Here is a 22,520-nt window from a genome sequence, read left to right as displayed (position 1 = left end):
TTATTCTCGGCCAAGCACAGTGGCTCACGCCTGTAATCTTAGCACTTTATTGGCCTCCAAAGAAGTGATAAATTGGGAGGCTGAAGTGGGTGGATCACAAGGTCAGGGGTTCGAGACCAGCCTGACCAACATGGTCAAACCTCATCTCTATTAAATATACAAACATTAGTCAGGCGTGGTGGTGTGCACCTGTAATCCCAGCTAGTCAGGAGGCTGAGGCAGGAGAATCGCTTGAACCCAGGAGGCAGAGGTCGCAGTGAGCCGAGATTGTGCCAGTACACTCCAGACTGGGCGACAGAGCAGGACTCTGTCTCAAAAAAAAAAAAAAAAAAAGCTTTATTGTCTTCCAAGTTTACTGCAGTTGTTCTGTTTCAATATTAGATCTTCTTACGATTAACATCAGCCCTCTATAGTCAGTCTCAGGAATCTGCAAACTTAGGGGGTTTTTTGATACTCCTATACAGTGCCATTCATCAATAAATTTGGAATGGGGGCAGGAGATAATTTCAAAAACAATATAATATGATCTAGGAGAATACAACATCATTGCATTATTCACATAAATTATCCACTTTTCTCACAGATGGATTCACACTAAAATGAACGGTGAAAGGGGGAAGAAAAAAATTCAGTCCTAGTCCAAGGCAAATCTGTTAATATTTTCCAACCCCTTTTCTTTAAAATGTTAATTGTAATTTGTTAAAAATTTGCATTAAATGAAGTTGAAACATCTGGCATAGAAGGCATTAGGTGATGTCATCAAGCAAATGTGTGATACATCTACGAAAAGTGATCAGATCTGACCAGCAGCAGCTGACTGGACTCTATGGCATTTCTTCCAAGTGCCCTGTCTCCTGTGGCCTTGTCTGCCTTGCTGATTTCTATTATTTGATCCCAATATCTTTTCTATTTGAATCTTGGCAGTGCTTCTTCAATAGCATAGTAATTGCCTGTGAATCTACCACACTGCCACTCTCCCATTACATTACATTTAAGGGCACCACGAGACCTCCAGGATTGACTGCTACACATCTCGGGCCTGACATTGGTATAGCCCATGCAGTACATGATACTAAGATCCATCAGTGGATGTGGGAAAATATACACACCAAGATTGGGCATGCATTCTAAGACTGGATTGTGGTGACGGTTATATAATGTATAAACGTACTAAAAATCACTGAACTATACACTTAGAATTGGTGAATCTTGTAATATGTAAATTTTACCTTAGTAAAGATTAAAATAAAAAGATTCATCAGGCAGTAGAAGTAGGTAGGACAAGTTTAGACTGCCATTGAACCCATCCTAAGTATAAATCAATACAGGGGGTTCTATCATCATGACAGGAGCTGACCACACAGAAATTCAATTTGTTGGAAGAAAGCACGAAGCCTGCTACATCAGTTCCCAGTCTTGGGAAGAGTAGAAACAATTTAACAACCCAATAAAAGATAATGTTTTTGTTAGTGGTGGTGATTCATCATAGTTGACACTGAGATTCCAAGACCAGGTCCCAACTGCTGAGAGCACTGCAACAAGGAATTTACAATTGTCAACTGGGGTTTTAAAATGTAAACCAACCCTGTCTAATTTAAGGGCACAAAAAATAATTTATTGGAAAAGTATGGGGTCTTTCACAGAACTAAATAAAAAGCTAAACAATCAAGCATTAAGTAGAATACTACAGGAAACAGGACGACCACGATAATCTGGTATTCAGGATTAATGAATAGTCTCTTTAGAGAGCTGCCAGCACACACTAACCATCACTAACCATCTTAAACAGTTAATTACCATGTTCTGGGCTAACTTCTATATTTAAGAAATTTAGGTGTTGCAATTCTCAAACAGTTAAGATGGTTAGTGATGGTTATTGTGATGGCAGCTCTCTAAAGATGGTTAACCATCACTAACATCTTAACTGTTTGAGACCATTCCAGATTTGGTTTCCAGAGAAATAATGGATTGTTCTTGCTTAGGCCAAGTGTCCATCCATGCCTTGGGTAGGGCTCTTTCACTGACATCCCCTCTAAGACCACACGCAATGGAAGAGGGTGAGGGGATTATTTTTCATATTAAAATGAATGTATTTTTACCAAAACTACAAGAAAGGGATGCTGGGCAGAAAACACACACACACACACACACACACACGTCCACTATGCTGTTATCAATGCATGCAATCTGAAGTTCTTTTTCTAGATAGTGTGTCCATTAAAGGCAGGAACTTGGCAACTAGGCTAAGATTAGAAGAATTTCTGTAGCTTTACAGAAAAGAGGCTAGAAAGAACACAACAGGGGCTCAATTCTGTAAGAGGTCTGAGATTAAATAAATAAATAAATAAATAAATAAATAAATAAATAAATAACAAGAGATTGGAGATAAAACAGAAGTTTAGTTTTATAAACAGGGTGAAGAAGGCTTAAAGGAGGGAGATTCAGATGCGAGAAATTCCAGTGGAAAAAAAGGAGTAGCTATAACTCATAGAACAAAGCCCAGAACATGGTAATTATTTTTGGGCAGCAAGGGCACCCTAGGAATATTGAACCAGTGGTCAGCCCAAGAGCACCTTCTTCTGTTCTCTCTTGTTATTCTCTGCCATCCCAGCCAAGTATCACAGTTGGTCTAGGTCAGTTTAATCACATCTTTATTTTGTTAGAATTAGCTCAGTACTTAGATATCAGCATTTATTAGTAGACCCAGTTGTGGTTTCACCACAAAATATTTTGAATTTTTCCAAGAAATCCCATTTCTTAAAATTTTGAGAACTACTGATTAAAATAAAAACCTAGTGGGAGGGAGACTTTGAGTTTCTATGGCTTTGATGTTTTCTGAGTGGTATGGAAAGAATGAAAGTCAGTTAAGGTATACAGTAATTAGTGCCTGCTCTGTGCAGAGTGCTGTGAAAAATACTGAAAATACAAAGATGGACGGTGCTATGCTTTGAATGTTTTTGTTCCCTCCAAAACTCACGTTAAAACTTAATCCCTAATGCAACAGTGTTGGGAGGTGGGGCCTAAAGGAAGGTGTTTGGGTCATGAGGATTCCGCCTTCATGAATGAATTAATGCCACTATAAAAAGACTGGGGAATGGGTTCACTCTCTTCTGCTCTTCTGGCATGGATATGGAGTTTAAGGTGCCATCTTGGAAATGAAGACCAGGTCCTTACCAGACACCGAACCTGCTGGCACCTTGACCTTGGACTTTGCAGCCTCCAGAACCGTGAGAAATAAATTTGTTTTGTTATAAATTATCCAGTCTCAGATATTCTGTTATAACAGCACAAAACAACTGAGACAGATATCCATCAGCAGTATCCTTAAGGTGCTTATAAAATACTAGATATAAAATACCAGCATTTGTCGTATATATAAATGTATGTGGCATGTGTGTTCAAAGGCTATTAGGGCATAGCATAAGTATTAATACCTAGTCTACCCTGGGGAATCAAGAATTGAATCTCCTTCAAAGGAGAAGTGATATTTACAAGGAGACTTGAAAGAGAAATGGGATTTGGGCAAGTGGACAAGGAAATATGCATGATTATGAGAGCATATGGCATAACTCTCCTTTAAACATGAGAGGAACTGACATCTTGGAGGAGCTTCGTAAAGTATAGTGCTTCTGGGGAGGAAACGGAAAAGGAATGATGAGGCTGGGAGTCTCATTGTAGATCACATATATCTGGTCATTGAGGCAAGTCATTAAAGAATTCTGAGCAGGAGAGTAACATGATAAAGAGCCTTGGAAAGCCATGAGAAAGATAAAGAAGGGTAAGACCTTCTGTTTCCAGGGACTTCTGCATCATCCAGGTAAGACATGATGAGTGACTGTGGAGAGAATGGAATGGATATCTAGTTGATAAAATGGACAGCAATTAATATAACAGTTAACGTTCATAAAGATCTATGTGTCAGGCATTGACACTGTGCAGTGACTAGGAATCCAGGCTCTGAATCCAACTGCCTGAGTTCAAACATTTTGTCTCCATTCATTATGAGCCATCATGGGCAACTTGCTCAGTTTCCCTGTATCTCAGTTTTCTTATCTGTAATTAGGACCTACTTCATGGGACAGTGAGGATTATTCAGTTAATATATGAAAAGCATTTAGAACAGTGCCTGGAATATAATAAGTACTCAAAAAATGTTACAATTATTATTATCTCATTTTACATATGCATACACTATAATATACTTATTTGAGTATTTTCCAAGGATAGATAGTTGATTCATGATATGTATATGATATATAACTTCTAGCACGACTCTAAGTCCTCTAAGCAACAGACTGGTACTCACTAACAGAAGCTTAAGAAAAGATTTCAGATGATCAAATGATCTGTATATGATGGTTTTTTTAAAACTTTTATTTTAGGTTCGGATATGTGGAGCGGTTTGTTACATATGCAAACTCACGTCATGGGGGTTTGTTGTACAGATTATTTCATCATCCAGGTATTAAGTTGAGTACCCAATAGTTATCTTTTATGCCCCTCTTCCTCCTCCCACCCTCCACCCAGTGTCTATTATTTCTTTCTTTGTGCTCATGAGTTTTCATCATTTAGCTCCCATTTATAAGCGAGAACAGGTAGTACGTGGTTTTCTGTTCCTGTGTTAGTTTGCTAAGGATAATAGCCTGCAGCTCCATCCAGGTTCCCACCGAATACGTGATCTTGTTCTTTTTTGTGATTGCATAATATTCCTTTATATGTAGGCACCATATTTTCTTTATTCAGTCTACCACTGATGGGCATTTAGGTTGATTCCATGTATTTGCTATTGTGAATAGTGCTGCAATAAACATTCACATGCATGTGCCTTTATGGCAGAATAATTTATATTCCTCTGGGTAGATATTCAATAATAGGATTGCTGCACAGAATGGTAGTTCTGCTTTTAGGATTTTGAGGAATCTCCATACTAGTTTCCACAGTCATTGAACTAATTTACACTCTCACCAACAGTGTATAAGTGTTCCGTTTCCTCCACAACCTTGCCAGCATCTGTTATTTTTTGATTTTTTAATAATAGCCATTCTGTCTGGTGTGAGATGATATTGCAGTTTTCATTCTGCATTTCTCTAATGATCGGTGATATCAAGCTTTTTTCATATGCTTATTGGCTGCATGTATGTCTTCTTTTTAAAAGTGTCTGGTCATATCCTTTGCTCACTTTTTAATGGGGTTGTTTGTTTTTCTCTTGTAATTTTGTTTAAGTTCCTTATAGATGCTGGATATTAGACCTTTGTAATACACATAGTTTGCAAATACTTTCTCCCATTCTGTAGGTTGTCTGTTCACTCTGCTGATAGTTGTTTTTTGTTTTTTTTGTTTTGTTTTGTTTTGTTTTTTTTTTGCTGTGCAGAATCTCTTAAGCTTAACTAGATCCCATTTGTCAATTTTTGCTTGTGTTGCAATTGCTTTTGGTGTCTTCATCATGAAATTTTTGCTTGTTGCTCTTACCAGAGTGGTATTGCTTAGGATATCTTCTAGGGGTTTTGTAGTTTTGGGTTTTACATTTAAGTATTTGATTCATCATGGGCTGAGTTTTTTATGTGGTGTAAAGAAGGGGTCCAGTTTTAATCTTCTGCATATGGCTAGCCAGTTATCACAGCACCATTTGTTGAATAGGGAGCTTTTTCCCCATTGCTAGTTGTTGTCAGCTTTGTCAAAGATCACGTGGTTGTAGGTGTCTGGCATTACTTCTGGGCTCTCTATTCTGTTCCATTGGTCTATGTGTCTCTTTTTATAAAAAGTACCATGCTGTTTTGGTTACTGTAGCCCTGTAGTATAGTTTGAAGTCAAGTACTGTGATGTCTCCAGCTTTGTTCTTTTTGCTTAGGGTTACCTTGGCTATTCGAGCTCTTTTTTGGTTCTATATGAATTTTAAAATAGTTTTTTATAGTTCTGTGAAAAAATGTCATTGGTAGTTTGATAGAAATAGCATCGATTCTGTAAATTGCTTTGGGCACTATGGCCATTTTAATGATATTGATTCTTCCTATCCATAAGCATGTAATGTTTCTCCCATTGTCGGTGTCATCTCTGATTTCTTTGAGAAGTGTTTTGTGGCTCTCATTGTAGAGATTTTCCACCTCCCTAGTTAGCTGCATTCCTTTACACCAACAACTGCTAAGCCTAAAGACAAATCAGAAAGGCATTCCCATTCACAGTTGCCACAAAAGGGATAAAATATCTAGAAATAAGGCTAACAAGGGAGGTGAAAGGTCAAGTTCATCAGGGACATAAGTTCTTGAGTCAGAGTAGTGACAGCTGATATACAAAGTAATGGATAGAGCCAAAGGCCTTTCTTAAGGAAGAATTTATAGTACTTGGTAATAGATAAACTATCAAAGGTAAATAAAAGACAAGAAGCAAATGTGACTAAAAGATTTTGAATTTAGAGTGCAAAGTACGAGAAACACAGAACCGAAGGGGCAAAGATGTTTTTAGATCATTGAATTAAGATTTTTTGATAGGTCGAATTTTGGGTAATGATGTAACATTTAAGTGGAAATATCCAGTTGGCTGCTGGATATTAAAAGCTTTTAGAGCTGGAAAGTATCTTAGGAATTACCATAGTCCAATTGCCTTATTGCCTTAGCAAGAAAACTGAGATCTAGAAGGATAAATAATTTATCCACTATAACACAAGTAATTAATATAGAACTAAAACTCAAGCTTTCTTTGCACCCAATCTAGTGCTCTTTGGACTATATTGTACTGCCTTCTCTAACTGCTTGGTTAGAGCAGAAGCAATGACAAAACAATAACAATTGGAGAAAACTATAGTGGTAAAATATATTCGAGTCATGAGATCTATGAGGTAGAAAGTTTGGAGCATATACAGCAAGCAATTTTCAGTTTATATGCCAGCTCCAGTAAAATGTTATGCCTGCTTAATATAGTATAGAAAATAATTCTGAACCTATATCCAGGCTTACTGAAAATGAATTATATAACCAATTAGTAATAATGGACAAGAGCAAGTTGGAGAAGCGGGCAGCATATATGCCACCTATCACTATCACTGGTCAGAAAATTGCAGCCAGAACCATGGGAAAGAAGATAAAGTGTTTGTAAAGATAACAGTCAGCCAAATGTCATAATGGTCAGCCTTGCATACATTAATGATATTTTCTTTCTATTATTTTTTTTCCTATCTTAAATGGAAGGTGTCAGATAAACTGCCGAATGCTTATTGTTACCCTGGAAACATGAAGGATTTGAATATTTATGGCATCATGACAGAACAGGTTGAAAATATTAAGAGGCCAGAGCTAGAGAGAGAGAGAGAGAGAGGAGAGAGAGATATAAGCTACTAATTAAACTAAGCTCTTTTACACAACCTAGCTTATTTGTTCTGTACTTTCCCAGGCTTTAGCTTAATTTGATTTTATTCAGAGACTACCTAGTAAAAATTCTTTTGAAATAAACTGTACATGTGAAAGTCAAGATTGTGGACAAACCACACACATTTATATTATTTTATTCCTAGTAACCCAGTAAAAGGTTATAAAGGATACACACACACGTTCACATACACGCTTATATATATTTATATACATACACATATATTTTATATTTGTTTATATATATGTGTGTGTATAAATATTTGTTGTTATACATACTTTGTATATGTGTGTATCTGTGTGTGTGTTTCTCCATATATAGAGAGAAAGAGAGAGAGAGCAAGAGAGAGAAATACACAAAATCAATAAAGAATAAAAAGGACAGAAAGCAGGCCATTAGCAAACAAGAAATGTCATCAAATTTCCTAAAGAGATGAAGTAGTTAGAGGAGCGGTGTAGTGAGTTGAATAGTGGTAATCAAAGAGACATGTCCATGTCTTCATTCCCCAGCCTGTGAATGTTACCTTATTTGGAAATTGTCTCGCAGACATCATTAAGTTAAGGGTCTTGAGGTGAGATCACTCTGGATTTCCTGGGTGGCCCTAAATTCAACAATAACTGTCCTTATAACAGTGAGGCAGGGAGCAGATTACATCGACAAGGAGAAGGGCCTGTGAAGACAAAGGTGGAGATTTGGAGTGCAACTGCAAGCCAAGGAATGTCAATGGCTACCAAAAGCGGGTCAAGGCAAGGAACATATTCCCCACAGAGCCTCTGAAGGGAGGGCCACACAGGTCTGGAGGCTAGAAGTCAAAACTCTAGGCTGCTGACAGAGTTTTGATTTTTTTACTTCTGGCCTCCAGACCTGTGAAAGAATACATTTCTATTGTTCCAAAGCCTGCTAAGTTTGTGGCAATGTGTTATAGGTAGCCACAAGAAATTAATGTGCATGGTTTCTATGGAAGCTGAGTAAATTGGCCTTACAAAAATACAGAGAAGCTCAGAAAACACCAAGTGGAAGCATATAGCAGAAAATGAAGGTATTAATTGAAAATTAGTGTTCGCTATAATTGCCCCCAACTCCCTTACCCCAAGAAATGGGTACCCAGGGATTCACCACTCTAGCAAAACAGGGGAAGATTCTTCTCTACAGAAACTGCATGTTACGGAGAAAAGCCGGTCAGTCAGTACGTTTGTTTCCCATCCAAACACCCTAAAGCAAAGTTAATCAATTGACAAGCCCAGCCCACAACAATCAACTTTTCATTCCCTTATTTTTAACAAAGTAACTAAGGAACCCTGGACATTTTTTAAAGTCTCCAGAATTAAAGAGAGGCCAGTAAAGATAAACCAAGATTAAAAAGTCCACAGAGAAAGTTGAAATAATTCAAGGATTCGAAGGAAACGAAAAAGGAAGGCAGTGTATTTATTGAATATTTTCACAGATAGTTATGCCAGTTAATAATTATTACCTTTCAATTCCAAACCCATCCTCTGTTCTCTGGTTGTGACAGTGGAACCAGTCTTTGCTGGCTGGTTCCATGTAGGCTCCGTTAATAGAGGGCACTGGGAGAAGAAACTGCAAGGTTGAACACTGTGAGGTCAGAAGTGGAGGAGGTGTTTTTAATTTTATTTTATTTCAAACTCCTTTATTAAGGTACAATTGATATACAAATAGCTATACATACATAATGTATAAAACTCAGTGAGTCTGAGAATAAATATGTACTTGTGAAACCATCACCACCATCAAGTCCATAAATATATTCATCACCTCGGAAAATTTCTTCTGCCCTCCACTCCTTTTTTTTTTTTTTTGTTATAAGGACACTTAACATAAGATCTACCCCCTTAGCAAATTTGTAGTATATAATACAGTGTTTTTAGCTATAGGCACTACGCTGCACAGCAGATCTTCAGAACTTATTTATTTTGCATAACTGAAACTTTATATTCTTTAATCATCACCTCCCCACTTCCCCCTTCCCTCAATCCCTGGAAACCACTGTTCTAATCCTTTGCTTCTATAAGTTTGATTATTTTAGATTCCATACATAAATGAGATCATATATATTTGTCTTTCTGTGTCTAGCTTATTTCACAGATAATGCCCTCTGGGTCTATCCATGTTGTCACAAACGACAGGATTTCCTTCTTTTTTAAGGCTGAGTAATATTCCATCATATGTACATACTAAATTTTCTTTATCCACTCATCTGTCAGTAGACATTTAGGTTAACCACAAACCCTTGAACAACCAATAGGTCAAAGAAGACATCAAAAAGGAAATGTAAAAAATATTGAGGCAAATGAAAATGAAACACAACATACCAAAAGTTATGAGATGCTGCAAAATCAGTTTCAGGAGAGAAGTTTATAGAGATAAATGCCTGCTTTAAAAAGAATTTAGAAGAAAGAAAGATCTCAAATAAGCAATCTAACTTTACATCTCAAGAAACTAGAAAAAGAACAAACTAAGCCAAAATTACTAGAATTTAGGAAACAATAAAGATTCGAGCAGAAATAAATAAGATACTAGAAAAGAAATAGAAGTGATTAACAAAACTCAGAATTGCTTATCTTTTAAAAAGATAAACAAAATTGACAAGACTTTAGACTAACCAAGGAAAAAAGTGAGAAGACTCAGATACATAAAATTGTAAATGAAAGAAGAGACATTAAAACTAATACCACAGAAATACAAAGGATTCTAAGAGACTACTATGAACAATTAGATGCCAACAATTGGATCAACTGGAAGACAGAGATAAATTCCTAGAAACATACAACCTACCTAGACTGAATTATGAAGAAATGGAAAGTCTGAAAGACCAATAACGAGTATGGAAATTGAATCGGTAATCAAGAGCTTCCTAACAACAACAACAAAAAGCACAAAGCTCTTTCACTTCACTGGTATTACTGTAACAGCAACACTTGTCACACTCTTCCAAAAAATTGAAGCTGAGGGAACACTTGCAAACTCATTTACAAGGCTGGCATTAGCATGATATCAAAGCCAAACAAGGACATTACAAGAAAAGAAATGACAAGGCCCATATCCCTGTTGAACATAGATGCAAAAATCCTCAACAAAAGACGAGCAAACCAAATTCAACAGCACATCCAAAGGATCACACGCCATGATCAAGAGGCCATTTTTGTTCTGGTGTTTTTCCTCTTGTCAGGCATGCACGGGTCCCTCCGGTGTTTCCCACAGCAGCAGAGGGGCATTCCTGTGGCAACCATGCCCACTCAGGCCTGAATCTCAGCCTCTGGAGATTCCAGGTTCTTTCCTTATTCAATTTTTCCTCAGTCCTAGGAGTAGCAGGTACTTTTTGCAGTTACTACCTCAGTATATTTTAGAGTTCTCTTTCAGTAGTTAATACATCTTTCACTCAGTTCACAGTTATCTTCCCTATCCAAATTATGGGTGTGGTCATTTTCGTCCTTTGAACTCTAACACAATAGTCAATAAAATGCTGAATTTTAAAAATTCTATAAAATTAAACATTAGAAATAAAATAAAACTGTCAGAAATTACGTTATTGCTAAAGTAAAATTTTCAATATATGGTTAGAAGATTGAGTTTAAAAAAATCTCCCAGAGAATAGAAAAGCAGTTAGAGATGGAAAATAAGAAAGTGAGATTAAGATGCAGAAGAGTGGGGGAGCGAAGGGAAGAATAAAGTTGCCAGTATCTTCTTATAATGGGAGGTATCAAGAGATAATATATACAGTGGCTCAAAAACAAAGGGGCAAGTATGTTATTTAAACATGCAAAGAGAAATTAAATGTAGTAATAGTAACACTTGTTTAGTGCTTTAAATTTATGACACATTTATCCTCACAATAATCCTCCGAGGAATTGACTATTATTATCCCCATTTTACACATGAGAAAAAAAGAGGCTCAGAGAGCTTAAGTAACTTGCCTAAGATCATACAGCTGGCAAATGGTGCAAGTAGGACTCTGGAGTCTGTGCTCTTATCTATTATACTGCTCTGTCTCTTTCTATGACTTTATTGGGAAGAAGTGGATAGGGACGGTGGAAGGCAATGCTAATGAGTTAAATCATTGTCCCTCTCTCTCCACAATAGATTAAGACAATATTTAAAACTGATGAATCAAGAAATAGTGATAAGGGATGGGTAATCACCAGAAGAAACAAAAACAGAAGCTATTTAAGACAATTTGGTCTCAGGAATAAGACTGTGGCAAGGAATGGGTGAAGCAGGAATTTGGCATTTTCCCTTGTAAGCCTTTAATTTATCTATTTATTATTATTATCATTATTATTATTATTTTGAGACAGGGTCTTGTTCCGTCACCCAGGCTAGACCATAGTGGCACAATCTCGGCTCACTGCAACCTCTGCCTCCTGGGTTCAAGCGATCCTCCCACTTCAGCCTCCTGAGTAGCTGGGATTACAGACGCACACCACCACACCCAGCTAACTTTCTGCATTTTTGTAGAAACGAGGTTTCACCATGTTGGCCAGGCTGGTCTTGAACTCCTGGCCTCAAGTGATCTGCCCACCTCAGCCTCCCAAAGTGCTGGGATTACAGGCATAAGCCACTGTGCCCAGCCCCCTCCTGTATTATTAACATGCACTTTAATAATTTATTCTAAACATTTTAAAAGAAAAAAATTATAAATGATCTCAGTTTTTCTTTTTTACATTTTAAATACTAATTATACAATCAAATGTGATAAGAAGGAAATTCCCTTCTCATCTGTGACAGAGATATCTGACGTCAGTCCTTTAGAGAAGAAGGCCTACAACAGGGTTTGGGAGGCCCCTATTTTCACACTTAGTAAGAGATACGAAACTGGTTTCTGATCTAGTAAAGAGATGCCATTTGAATAGTAAGATGAAAAGTTAAATATTAGCAGCCACAAAAGGTTTGAAACTCAAGACAGTAATGAGTGTCCAAAATGTGCTTTTTGTCCAACCAGAAGACCTCTTATCATAGATGAAAGGTAAGCTATCTGGAGGATGGCCTTTAATGACAGGAAAGGGCTCTGAATTCTTGTATATTTTGCTAGACAGACTGGTGGTACCGGCACCATCCTGTAGTATATTTATTAATCTAGAGACTCTATTTTGAAACCTGGTGTCAAATGGATCTCATCAACTATTATACATTTAAACCGACAGATTAAACAGTAAATTAAATAGTTCAGGATAGCAAACCGGTGCATGGTAAAACAGCAATGAGGCTTTAAACACCCTTAAAATGCGTCTTTCAGGCACAGGTAACGATACACATTGATATGCTGCCATCTAGTGCTCCTTGCTTTAGACAACTGAATTAATCACATGCTGAAATGGATTTTTAAATTATTACTATTTTTTAACTCTTCCCCTTAGTCTCTGCAGCAGTTCCTGTTTTTCATGGGGCCTTCTGAGACCTAAACCAAAACATTTTCCTAATAAAATGGTATTTATACACAGACAACAAATCTACAGACAGTTTTATCCACTATGGAAAGCTCAGTGGGTTCTACCTAACCCATGTATACAAGTTGAGTTTTCGTGGCATGTCACCTACAGAAAGGGTAGAAGGAAGGTTGAATTACTTCAGTAAGTCATCTGCTAAATTTGAGTAACAATCACTATTACAAAGCAATTACTATTACTCATAAAATTCCTTTCAACATGTATTAACAGTTGAGAGAGAAGGAATTCCTCTTTTCCCAATATATTACAAAGATACTCTGAAAAAAAAGAAACAATCTGAAAACCAGCTAGAAATGCTCACTAAATTGCATCATTGAATTCCTCGGGCACCCAAAGAGAAGAAAGAACTAAAACAAGAGTGGAAAGTAGGGGCTGAGGGCATTTTTACTAGAGGGGCATTTGCTGATGCCAGGAATGTAGTCCTAGAATGCAATGGCCTCCCAAAACACAGGATTCAAGGCCTTGCTCAGTGTGACAACTGAGATGTTTGCATAAAAGTGAAACCCTTAAAAGACTACAGCAGCAAAAAGAAACAAGGAAGTTTATTTGTAGGGGCTAAAGTTCAGGTAGAGAAAAAAAAATCTTCCCTCAAAATTATAACCATGTCCTCTCTTTCATAGGATTTGGGTTCAAACCTATACTAATCTGATAGGTTGGATATGGAGTATAAGAAAAGGAGAAAGGTTAAAGGTTATGATAAAAGAAAAACTTTAACCAAATTAAATTTAAAGGAGTTTAATTGAGCAGTGAATGATTTGCAAATCAGGCAGCCTTCCCAGCCAGAGTAGGCTCGGAGACTCCAGTGAAGCCATGTGGTAGAAGATTCATGGACAGAAAAAGGAAAGTGAGGTACAGAAAATAGAAGTGACGTACAGAACCAACTGGATTGGTTACAACTTGGTGTTTGCCTTATTTGAACATGGTTCAAATAGTTGACTACATTTGATTGGCCAAAACTTGGAGATTGGCCCAAGTGTAGGCTACATCTGGTTACCCTTCTACTTGTTATAGTTTAAGATGTACAGAGAAACATTGAGGCTGAATTTAAAATATGTAAGGAGGCAGTTTTAGGCTAAACTTGATTTAACAGTTACTCCAAGGCATTTGGCGTTTGGCTTGAGTAACTGGAAAAATGGAGTTGCCATTACTTGAGATGGAGAGAGTGGGGTTTGTTTGAGGAGGCAGATGAGGAGTTCAATGTTAGAAAAGTTAAGTTTGAGAATATGTCGGACATCTAAGTGGAGACATGTAATATGCAGTTATTTATGACTCTGAAGTTCAAGGAAGAAGAATGGGCAGAAGGGATATATTTGAAAGTAGTCTACATGACAGTGGGACTATAGAACTGTAAGAAATTACGGAGCGAGTACGTGTAGATAGAGGAGTCCAGGAACGCACCTCTGGGACATTCCAATATCAAGAGGTCAAGGAGATACGCATAAACTAGTAAAGGATCCCTAGAAGGAAGAAAAGCAGGAAAATGTGCAATCACCAGTCAGAAAATGTAATGAGAAGTGAATGCATTCAAAATAGCACCAAAAAAATCTACAAAATGCTGAGGAAGAAATAATAATATGAGAGACCCATAAGAAAAGTATCTTATTTTTAAAAATCCACCATATCACCTTTTGATGTTTTTACTATAATTGCTAAAAAAAAAAATTGGATTAGAAGTGATATAGCATAAAGCCATTAAAATGAATGGGGTAGATGTATGTTACTGACATAAAAAGCCTTCTAGAATAATAATACATGATAAAGGACAAAAATAAGGTGACAGGACAAAATCTGCAGTAAGAAGTTGTCTTTATAATTTAGTATATTTAGTATATGCATGAACGGAAGTATGAAAGAATGTATAGAAGACTATCAATGATTAAAAACACGGCTGACTTTCGGCTACCACATTATGAATATCTGAATGGTTGTTTGAAATTTTTCCACGTGCACACAAGAACATTACTAACAAAGTTAGAATTTCCAGTGACGATTAAGTGGTGATACATACCGCATCTCCCTCTTATCTGAATGGGATATGTTCCAAGATCCTCAGTGGATGTCTGAAACTGCAGGTAGTAGCAAAGCCTGTATTTACTATACTTGCATGCCTTTCTCAAAGTCAAATAAAATACAAAATACAGAGTCAAATTTCTACATTTCAAACATTTTATTTGGGAAACGAGAAGTACACTTCTAGGCATACACATAGAATGGGTGGTCTTCAGTATGTCTGAAAAACAAAGAGAAGGTTGGAGGTTTTATAAAAAGTAAAAATGTTACCCATTGTTTTGGAAAGAAAGTTCATTGGCACTAGTCAAGTTTTGGGGAGCTGGCAAGCTCTGATTGGTGAGTGATGGTAGTGGGTAAAACTAATTTTAGTGTCACAGCAGGTTATTTCAGTAGCTATCAGATAAAACTGATTTCAGATTATAACAGGCAGTTTCAGTAGCTGGGCTTGTGGAAAATTTAATTCTTGGAGCAGATGCTATATGCCCCAAATGCTTTTTCCCCTGGGCCCTTCACTCGGATTTAATTGGGTATGACAAGAATGACTCAATTTCTATAATCAACTTTCATGCCTCTCATAAAGTTTAATTTATAAATTAGGCCCAATAAGAGATTAACAGCAATAACTAATAACAATATAAAGTATTTATAACAATATACTGTAATAATAGTTATTACGTGAATGTAATCTCTCGTTTTCTCTCTAAAAATTTTCAAACCAAGCTTGTTGAGTGAAATCTCAGCAAGCAAACCCATGGGTAAGGGGGCACTGCTGTAATAGCGTGGAAATGAAATTACAATATAATGTTCATTCAAGTAGGCAGAAATAAACATTTTACACACAACATGACCAAAATTAAAATATGCATGGAAAACAGACTGAAATGAAATTTGTCAAAAAAGTTAATTGAGATTCTCTTGGGTAGTGGTATTGAGTATTTTTTTCCTTTTTTTCATGATTGTTATGTATTTCAAATTATCTATAATACGTATATTCTTACTTTTACTTTTCCTGCTTATTATAAAAATTTCCAAACACACAAAGGAAAAAGTATAATAAAATACTAGTTACCTATCAGTCAGCTTCAACAACCATCAAAATTTAGATATACATGTGTCATTTCCTCTCACCTTTAAAAAAAAAAAACTAGTATATTTTAAAGCAAATCCCAGACACCTTATCATTCTATTCTGTGTACTTAAGTCATATGCTACATACCCACACCACCATTATTTTACCTAATGAAATTAATAAACATTTCTTAATATCTTCTAAATATTTAGCCCATGACAAAAAATCTAATTTCCTAAAACATGTTTTTCTATAGTTGGTTTATGTAAATCAGAATCCAAACCAGGCACATTCATTCCATCTGTTATGGCTCCAGAACCCTCTCCAGTATTGTTACGGACCCAGTTATGCCCCAGTTCCAAATGCGTATGTTTAAGTTCTAACCTTAAAGTACCTCAGAATGTGCCTGTATTTGAAGACAGAGTCTCTAAAGAGGTAATAAAGTTAAAAGGAGGTCATTAGGGTGAGCCCTAATCCAATATGACTCTGTCCTTTTAAGAAGAGATTAAGATACGGGCAGGTGCAGAGGGAAGTCCAGGTGAAGACACAGGGAGAAAACAACCATCTACAAGCCAAAAAGAGAGTCCTTAGAAGAAACCAACCCTTCAGACATCTTTACCTCAGTCTTCCTAGCCTCCAGAATTGTGAGAAAATAAATTTCTGTTGTTCAGGCCACCCAGTCTGTGGTACTTTGTTATGGCTGCCCCAGCAAACTAATACAAACAGTAAAGCCAACATCTGTTCTGATTGGTAAATGCACTTCCTGTACAGAGGTTTAAATATTTTGCACATCAGTCACATTTATGTATTATATTATTCAAGAAATTCACTATTCATTATTTATTAAATGTGTCAAATACCCTAAATCTATTTTATTCCTAAACGGTTCAATTCAATTTATATATATATACACACACATATATACACATATACATATATAGGCACATATATGTATATATATATAAACCAACTATATATACATATGTGTATATATACACGCAAATTTTTTTCATGGATACTCAGCCAATATTTATAATTATTACCATACTACCACTCTTAATTGTTTGCCTCTCCTAGGATAGCAGAGTGCTCTTGGTCTTGCACTCTTGAGTAATGAGAGCTAAAACAACATATCTGCTTTATTCAGTTTGAATGGGGCTTATTAATATGTTTAGTATATACCCAACTGCCTGCTGAACAGCCCACTCCATACATCCCATTGAAACTAAACATCTTTTCCTCCATCCTTGCTCTTCCTGACTTTCTGTTGTTAACTGATTAGCCATTCTCTACCCAGTTACCTGAGCCAGAAACCTCGGCACCTTTCAAACTTCTTTTATAGTTTTAAAATAATTATAAACTTACAGAAAAATTGCAAGAATAGTATAAAGAACTTCTGCTTTCGCCCAAATTTCCTGTTAACATTTGCTTTATCATTTTCTTTATGTAAGCTATTTACGTTTATATTTATTTACAGTATTTATGTATCCTTTTTTCCTGAACCATTAGAATAGGTTGCAGATATGAAGCCTCATTACCTTTAATACTTCAATATGTGTTTTCTAAAAACAAAAATATCTCCTATGTCACTAGAGTATGGTCATCAAAATCAGAAAATTAATATTGTTAAAATACTACCATCTAATCCAGAGACCCCATTCAAATTTTGTTAGTTGTCCCAATAATATCTTTATAGCAAAACGATTCAATTCAGAATCATGTATTCCACTTAGTTGTCATGTACCTTAATTCTCCTTCAATCTAAAAATGTTCTTTAGTTGTTCCTTTGTCTTTCATGACCTTGATCCTTGAAGAGTACAGGTCTATTCTTTTGTAGAATGTACCTTAATTTGGGACATTTGGGTTGTCTGATTTTTCCTTATGATTGATTCGGATTACACATTTTTGGCAGGAATGTCACAGAAGTGTGTTCTAAGTGCCTCTAACCAGGAAATACCCGATGCTGATTTGTCTCATGACTGCTGATGGTAACTTTGCTCACCAGTGCCAGATTTCTACACTGTCAAGTTTCTAATTTTTTCTGTGTAATTAATAAGTATTTGCTGGGGAGATGCTTTGAGACTATATAAAAATTACATGACTCTTAATACTCTCACCTTCTAGTTTTAGCATACACTGATGATTCTTGTCTGAATCCACTGTTACTATCATGACTGCCAAATAACGATGTTTCTACTTATAACACTGTCTACATTCATTACATATAGTTGGCATTTTTATGTAAGGAAGAGCTTTTCTTTATCCTGATTTTTCAAAAAAATCGTTTATTCATTTTAGTATGGGCTCAAATCTTCCTATTTTATTCAGCGGACTATAATCCATTAACATTATATTGGTGCTCAGATTGACCCAGATGTGGCCAATGGGGGCTCCTTCACGCTGGCTTTGTGCCCTTTTGATATGTTTCTTTCTTCTGTGTTCACTTCCTTAATTTCCGGTGCAACAAGATTTTTCAGGCTCCTATTCTAAAATCAACCATTTCTCCAAGGGACCCAGTTACTTTTAGTGAATAATAGTGTTCAGAAACCAAGATTTAGGCACATGTGCTCATTGCTTCTAGCATACCATTATTCTGAAACCTTTTCAGCAGATAGAGCTAGGAAGAGCATAATAGATAGATATGCACACACCTATACAAACTTTCCTCTATATTTATTTCTACATATGTTTATGTATATATTGAAAACTATAGGTTTACACCGACATATTCAATTCCAATCCAACATCACCACAAAGGTCATTGTGGAATTCCTCCTCTCTCAATTTGTAACTTCCTTCTCTGTCAGTGAGAAACCTGGCTCCCATTAGACCCAACATATTTATTTCCTCACTCTCCTTTCATGCTTGCCACCTCTTTACTTGCCAAGGGGAAGGCGAAACAGCTGGTCATCGTTTTTTATTATTTCTTATCATTCATTCTTCCATCCAATTAATCACTAAGTCCTGACATTTTTACCTCCTAAAAATTTCTCGAACTGATCCATTTCTCTCCATTCTGATTTTTCTTAGCCTTGACCATACCACCTTTGTCTCTTACATGGCTTACAGCAACGCCATCTTAAATGGTATTCCCGGATCTAGATTTGCTTCCTTCCTGTCTGTTCTCCACCCTGCAGTCAGTGTTATCTTTATGATATTAAAATTTGAGAATTTCACTCCATAAAATTCTACAGTGGTATTGCATTGACCAATACTGTCTGGGTCTCTTCACGGCCTGTTTAACTATCTTGTTTTGTTTCCTCCAAAAGACCCTAGACTCATTCTCTACCTTTTAGTTAGCCAACTTGAACTTTTTTTTTTTTTTTTTAGTTCTGTATTATACCAAACTTTCTTTTAGTGAACACTATACGCCACCTTCTTCTACCTGGAAACCCTTCCTAACCTGGACAACTCTACACATTATTTTGGTTTTTGCTTAAATGTCACTTCTGCTACAAAATATTCCCTGACCTCCCCACCCCACTGCACCTCTGCATGCTAAGAAGCAAGAGATGATAACAGGGTTACACATCCGCAAGTCTGGGAATCGTATTCTGAAACTAAAACCCTACTAAGAATGAGCAGCCAGAGTCATAACTTCCCTTTGGAAAAGCGGGTACTTAAATGCAGTTGTGAGGACAAATGAAAACTACATAAAACACCTACAATGCATAGCTCCTAGAAGGAGCTCAATATATGTTATCCATTATTCATTCAACAAATGTTCATGAAATGCCAACTATTTCATAGATACTGTGGTAGATACTGGGGATAGAAAAAATACAATGTAAACTATGAAAATATAGAATGAGTATGTAAAGTCTAATATACGGAATGAATATCCAAAATCTAATAAGGAGTAGGAGTATTTGAAGGAGTCAGTCAACCTGCTTAAGATTCGAAGGATGGACAACATTTGACTGTGATATGCAGTAGTGTAAAAGGAGGAATTTTCAGGAAGAGAGAACAATATGTGTAAGGACAGGGCGTGCAAGGCTATGGATTGTTTTTCATAGTACACATAATTCAATGTTGCACAAAACTGCATGATACACATGATTCAATATTGCATAAAATTGGAACAATAAGCTAACGAGAGATGAAATTAGTCAGGGAGATGGAGCATCTTGTATCCTAGGCAAAGCAATCATTTTCTCTTACACGTTGCCTTTCAAGAATTTTCAGCAAGAGAGAGCCATTATCCGATTTACATTTTTAGTCAGGACATTCTGATAGCAGTGTGGGGAATTTTAAGAGTCAAAACTGGAGTCACAGGACTGGTAAAGCGCCCACCTGAGGAATTTAAAAAGAGAGAATGAATATGCTTTGGTATAAGATGCATTTAGGATACTCTACAGTTCTTACTAAAACACTGGGAGCAAGTGTTTGACACTTGATAGTGCAAGATTACAGCAAGATAGTGGTGGCTTACAGCAAGATAGAAATCTAGGAGAGTAGGTTTAGAATGCAAAGTTGAACAGCTCAGTTTGGTACACAGCGGATTAGTAATCTTTCTCGTTGCTTCCTCAAAGGATTTAGGGAAGCACATGGCATAGAGATATAGTTTGTAAGGTGTGGCAATGCCAGTGAGAATGGAAAAGCTGGCCTCCGTAAACTCTCTCTCTGTACAAACGAAGCAACAGGTTACAGCGCGTGGCTGTAGGTACAGGAAATGGCGTGTATTCATGAGTCCACGAGTAGCGCAACTAGTATTTTTCCAGCCCTGGTGACTCAGAGCTGAAGATGGCGCCTGCGGCAGAAATCAGAAAAGTGGGAGGGAGCATTAGGTACAGAAAAGTATGGCGTTTTAACTTTTGTTTTCCACACACAGGGAGATAGCTCTAAAGGAATCGTGCATAATTTTTTCTTAAGATTTTGTCTGTAGTACAACTTCATTTTCCACGCTTTAAAATCATGTTTTCTTTTGTGGGCGCGACCGCGTGGGGAGTGACAAATCTGTTTCTTTGCCTCATTCATTGATTTTCTTATTTTGGGCGACTTCCATAACAGCCTCCCCAGTTTTCCTTTGCCCCGTCAGTTTTTCCCTGCGCTTGCTACAATTCTAAGGCGGAAAGAGTATTTTTGGAGGTGAGGGCGGGGAAGACTCAAGCTCTGTGGGAGCACCCGCGCATTTCCGACTCCCTTCCCGCTCGCACGGCCTCGGAGGCTGGAGGCCGGTAAGGTCCCCGAAGCGCGCGCCCACCAACAGCCTGAGGGCCCCGGTGCAGGCGCCGCGCGGCCCCTTCTCCCGGGCTGAGGCGAAGGCGGTGGCGGCGCGGGGACGGGGGCGGGGGCGGGGCCGCGGTCCGGGCCTAGCGCGCGAGACGCGTCGGTCGCCATGGGAACGGCGGTGTAGGCAGGCGCTGACGTCAGCAGGCCGCGAGTCGTCCGCACTGCGGCACAGAGCAGTGGCTTGCTCTCCGAACCCGGGTCGCTGGCGGGTAAGGTGGCTTCGTGGCCGCCTCACTTAGCGCCCGCGCCGCTGGGCGCGGGGGAGTCGATTTGCACTGTTCCGGGTGTCGGCTTGGGCGGGACGGACGGTTCTGCCTACTCCTCCTCTCCGTAAGTACCTCGTGGGTTCGCTGGTGGCGGGAGCGCGGGCCGGGGTGCTGGGCCTGCCCGGCCCTCTCCGGGGCGGCGTGTCGGGGCTGCTGGAGTCCGAGAGCGCGGGGGCTGATCGCGGATTGACCGGGGAGCGTGGGCCGGGTGTCCCGGAGGAATGCGATTTCCCGGAGTCCTCAACGTACTTTTCCGCTTCTTTCACTGGTCTCGGTGTCTCCGGAGAGTTGAGCATGGTGTTCTGATAGGGAATTCAATCTTTGCCTTTCCTACTCCCGATTCTTGTTTAAATGCTTTTAAATCAGATGCGTACTGAGTGTGTTTATTTCCTTTTAGAGTGTCATCCTGGGGCTGAATCTTCAACCTGTCAAAGCCTACTTAATTACGTCTGAGAAAAGGTGATCAATTTGTTAAACTTATAAGAGCCAGATTATATTAATAGGGTTGTTTCGAGATGCATAAAAATAGAATAAAAATGTAGACCATTTAAGCATCCTTATCAAAGGTTGTGCTGCGTTTGGCATTCCTGTGAAAACATCTAATGTGAAAATAAAGTTTTTCCCTTTTGAGAAAGAGATGCCAACAGTTTTTTCACCTGTTGCATTAGCAGTTACTGTTATTGCTTGGGTTAGGAGGAAGATTGCTTCTTATGAGTACTCTGGGAAATTTTTTAAAGAATGCTTGAAAAAATTAAAATACCAAAAGTGTTATTAAACCATACTTAGAATCTTGTTTATGAAGAATAATATTTATGAAGTTAGAATCTTGTGTACTTATGAAGAATCTTGTTGATCTATTCATTGAATTTTGTGTACAGGATTTTTGTTTGTCTTTTTTTCCCTTGCGATAACATTTGGTTAAAGAGGGAATTATCAAGCCTCTCAATTTTTTCTCCCATTGATATTGAGTCACATATTGGCTGATAATCAGGTGGTCTGTAAAATAAAATGAGATGAGGTGTAATCCATTTAATTTTCCTACATAGTATCTCTTAGAAGCTCCTGTGAAAGGGTTTGTGAGGGAGAAGTTGTAAAATAATGGAATATATAAGATTCGGAGGT

At 37.7% G+C, this 22,520-nt stretch overlaps 1 protein-coding gene and 1 long non-coding RNA gene across 35 annotated transcripts in view; one reads left to right on the top strand and one right to left on the bottom strand.

Moving 5' to 3' along the window:
- Window positions 1-20,747, bottom strand: part of LOC135970546 (uncharacterized) — a 53,001-nt gene extending 32,254 nt beyond the window's left edge. The window contains exons 1-2 of the long non-coding RNA XR_010586258.1: window positions 20,549-20,747; window positions 3,598-3,835 (exon numbers count right to left, since the gene is read on the bottom strand). This is a non-coding gene — a long non-coding RNA (uncharacterized lncRNA). The remainder of the gene's footprint in view (window positions 1-3,597; window positions 3,836-20,548) is intronic.
- A 532-nt stretch (window positions 20,748-21,279) lies between these two features.
- Window positions 21,280-22,520, top strand: part of AHI1 (Abelson helper integration site 1) — a 223,579-nt gene continuing 222,338 nt past the window's right edge. For 32 of the 34 annotated variants that reach the window (XR_010586256.2, XR_010586255.2, XR_012433460.1 and 29 more), the window contains exons 1-2: window positions 21,280-21,462; window positions 21,796-21,857. The gene's annotated coding sequence lies outside the window, so the exon portion shown is untranslated. The remainder of the gene's footprint in view (window positions 21,463-21,795; window positions 21,858-22,520) is intronic. The other 2 variants (XM_074037078.1, XM_045391491.3) reach the window with 1 other exon arrangement.

Source organism: Macaca fascicularis, chromosome 4 (assembly GCF_037993035.2).
Source record: "Macaca fascicularis isolate 582-1 chromosome 4, T2T-MFA8v1.1".
Taxonomy (NCBI): Eukaryota; Metazoa; Chordata; class Mammalia; order Primates; family Cercopithecidae; genus Macaca; species Macaca fascicularis.
This window is presented reverse-complemented; position numbering and strand designations above follow the sequence as displayed.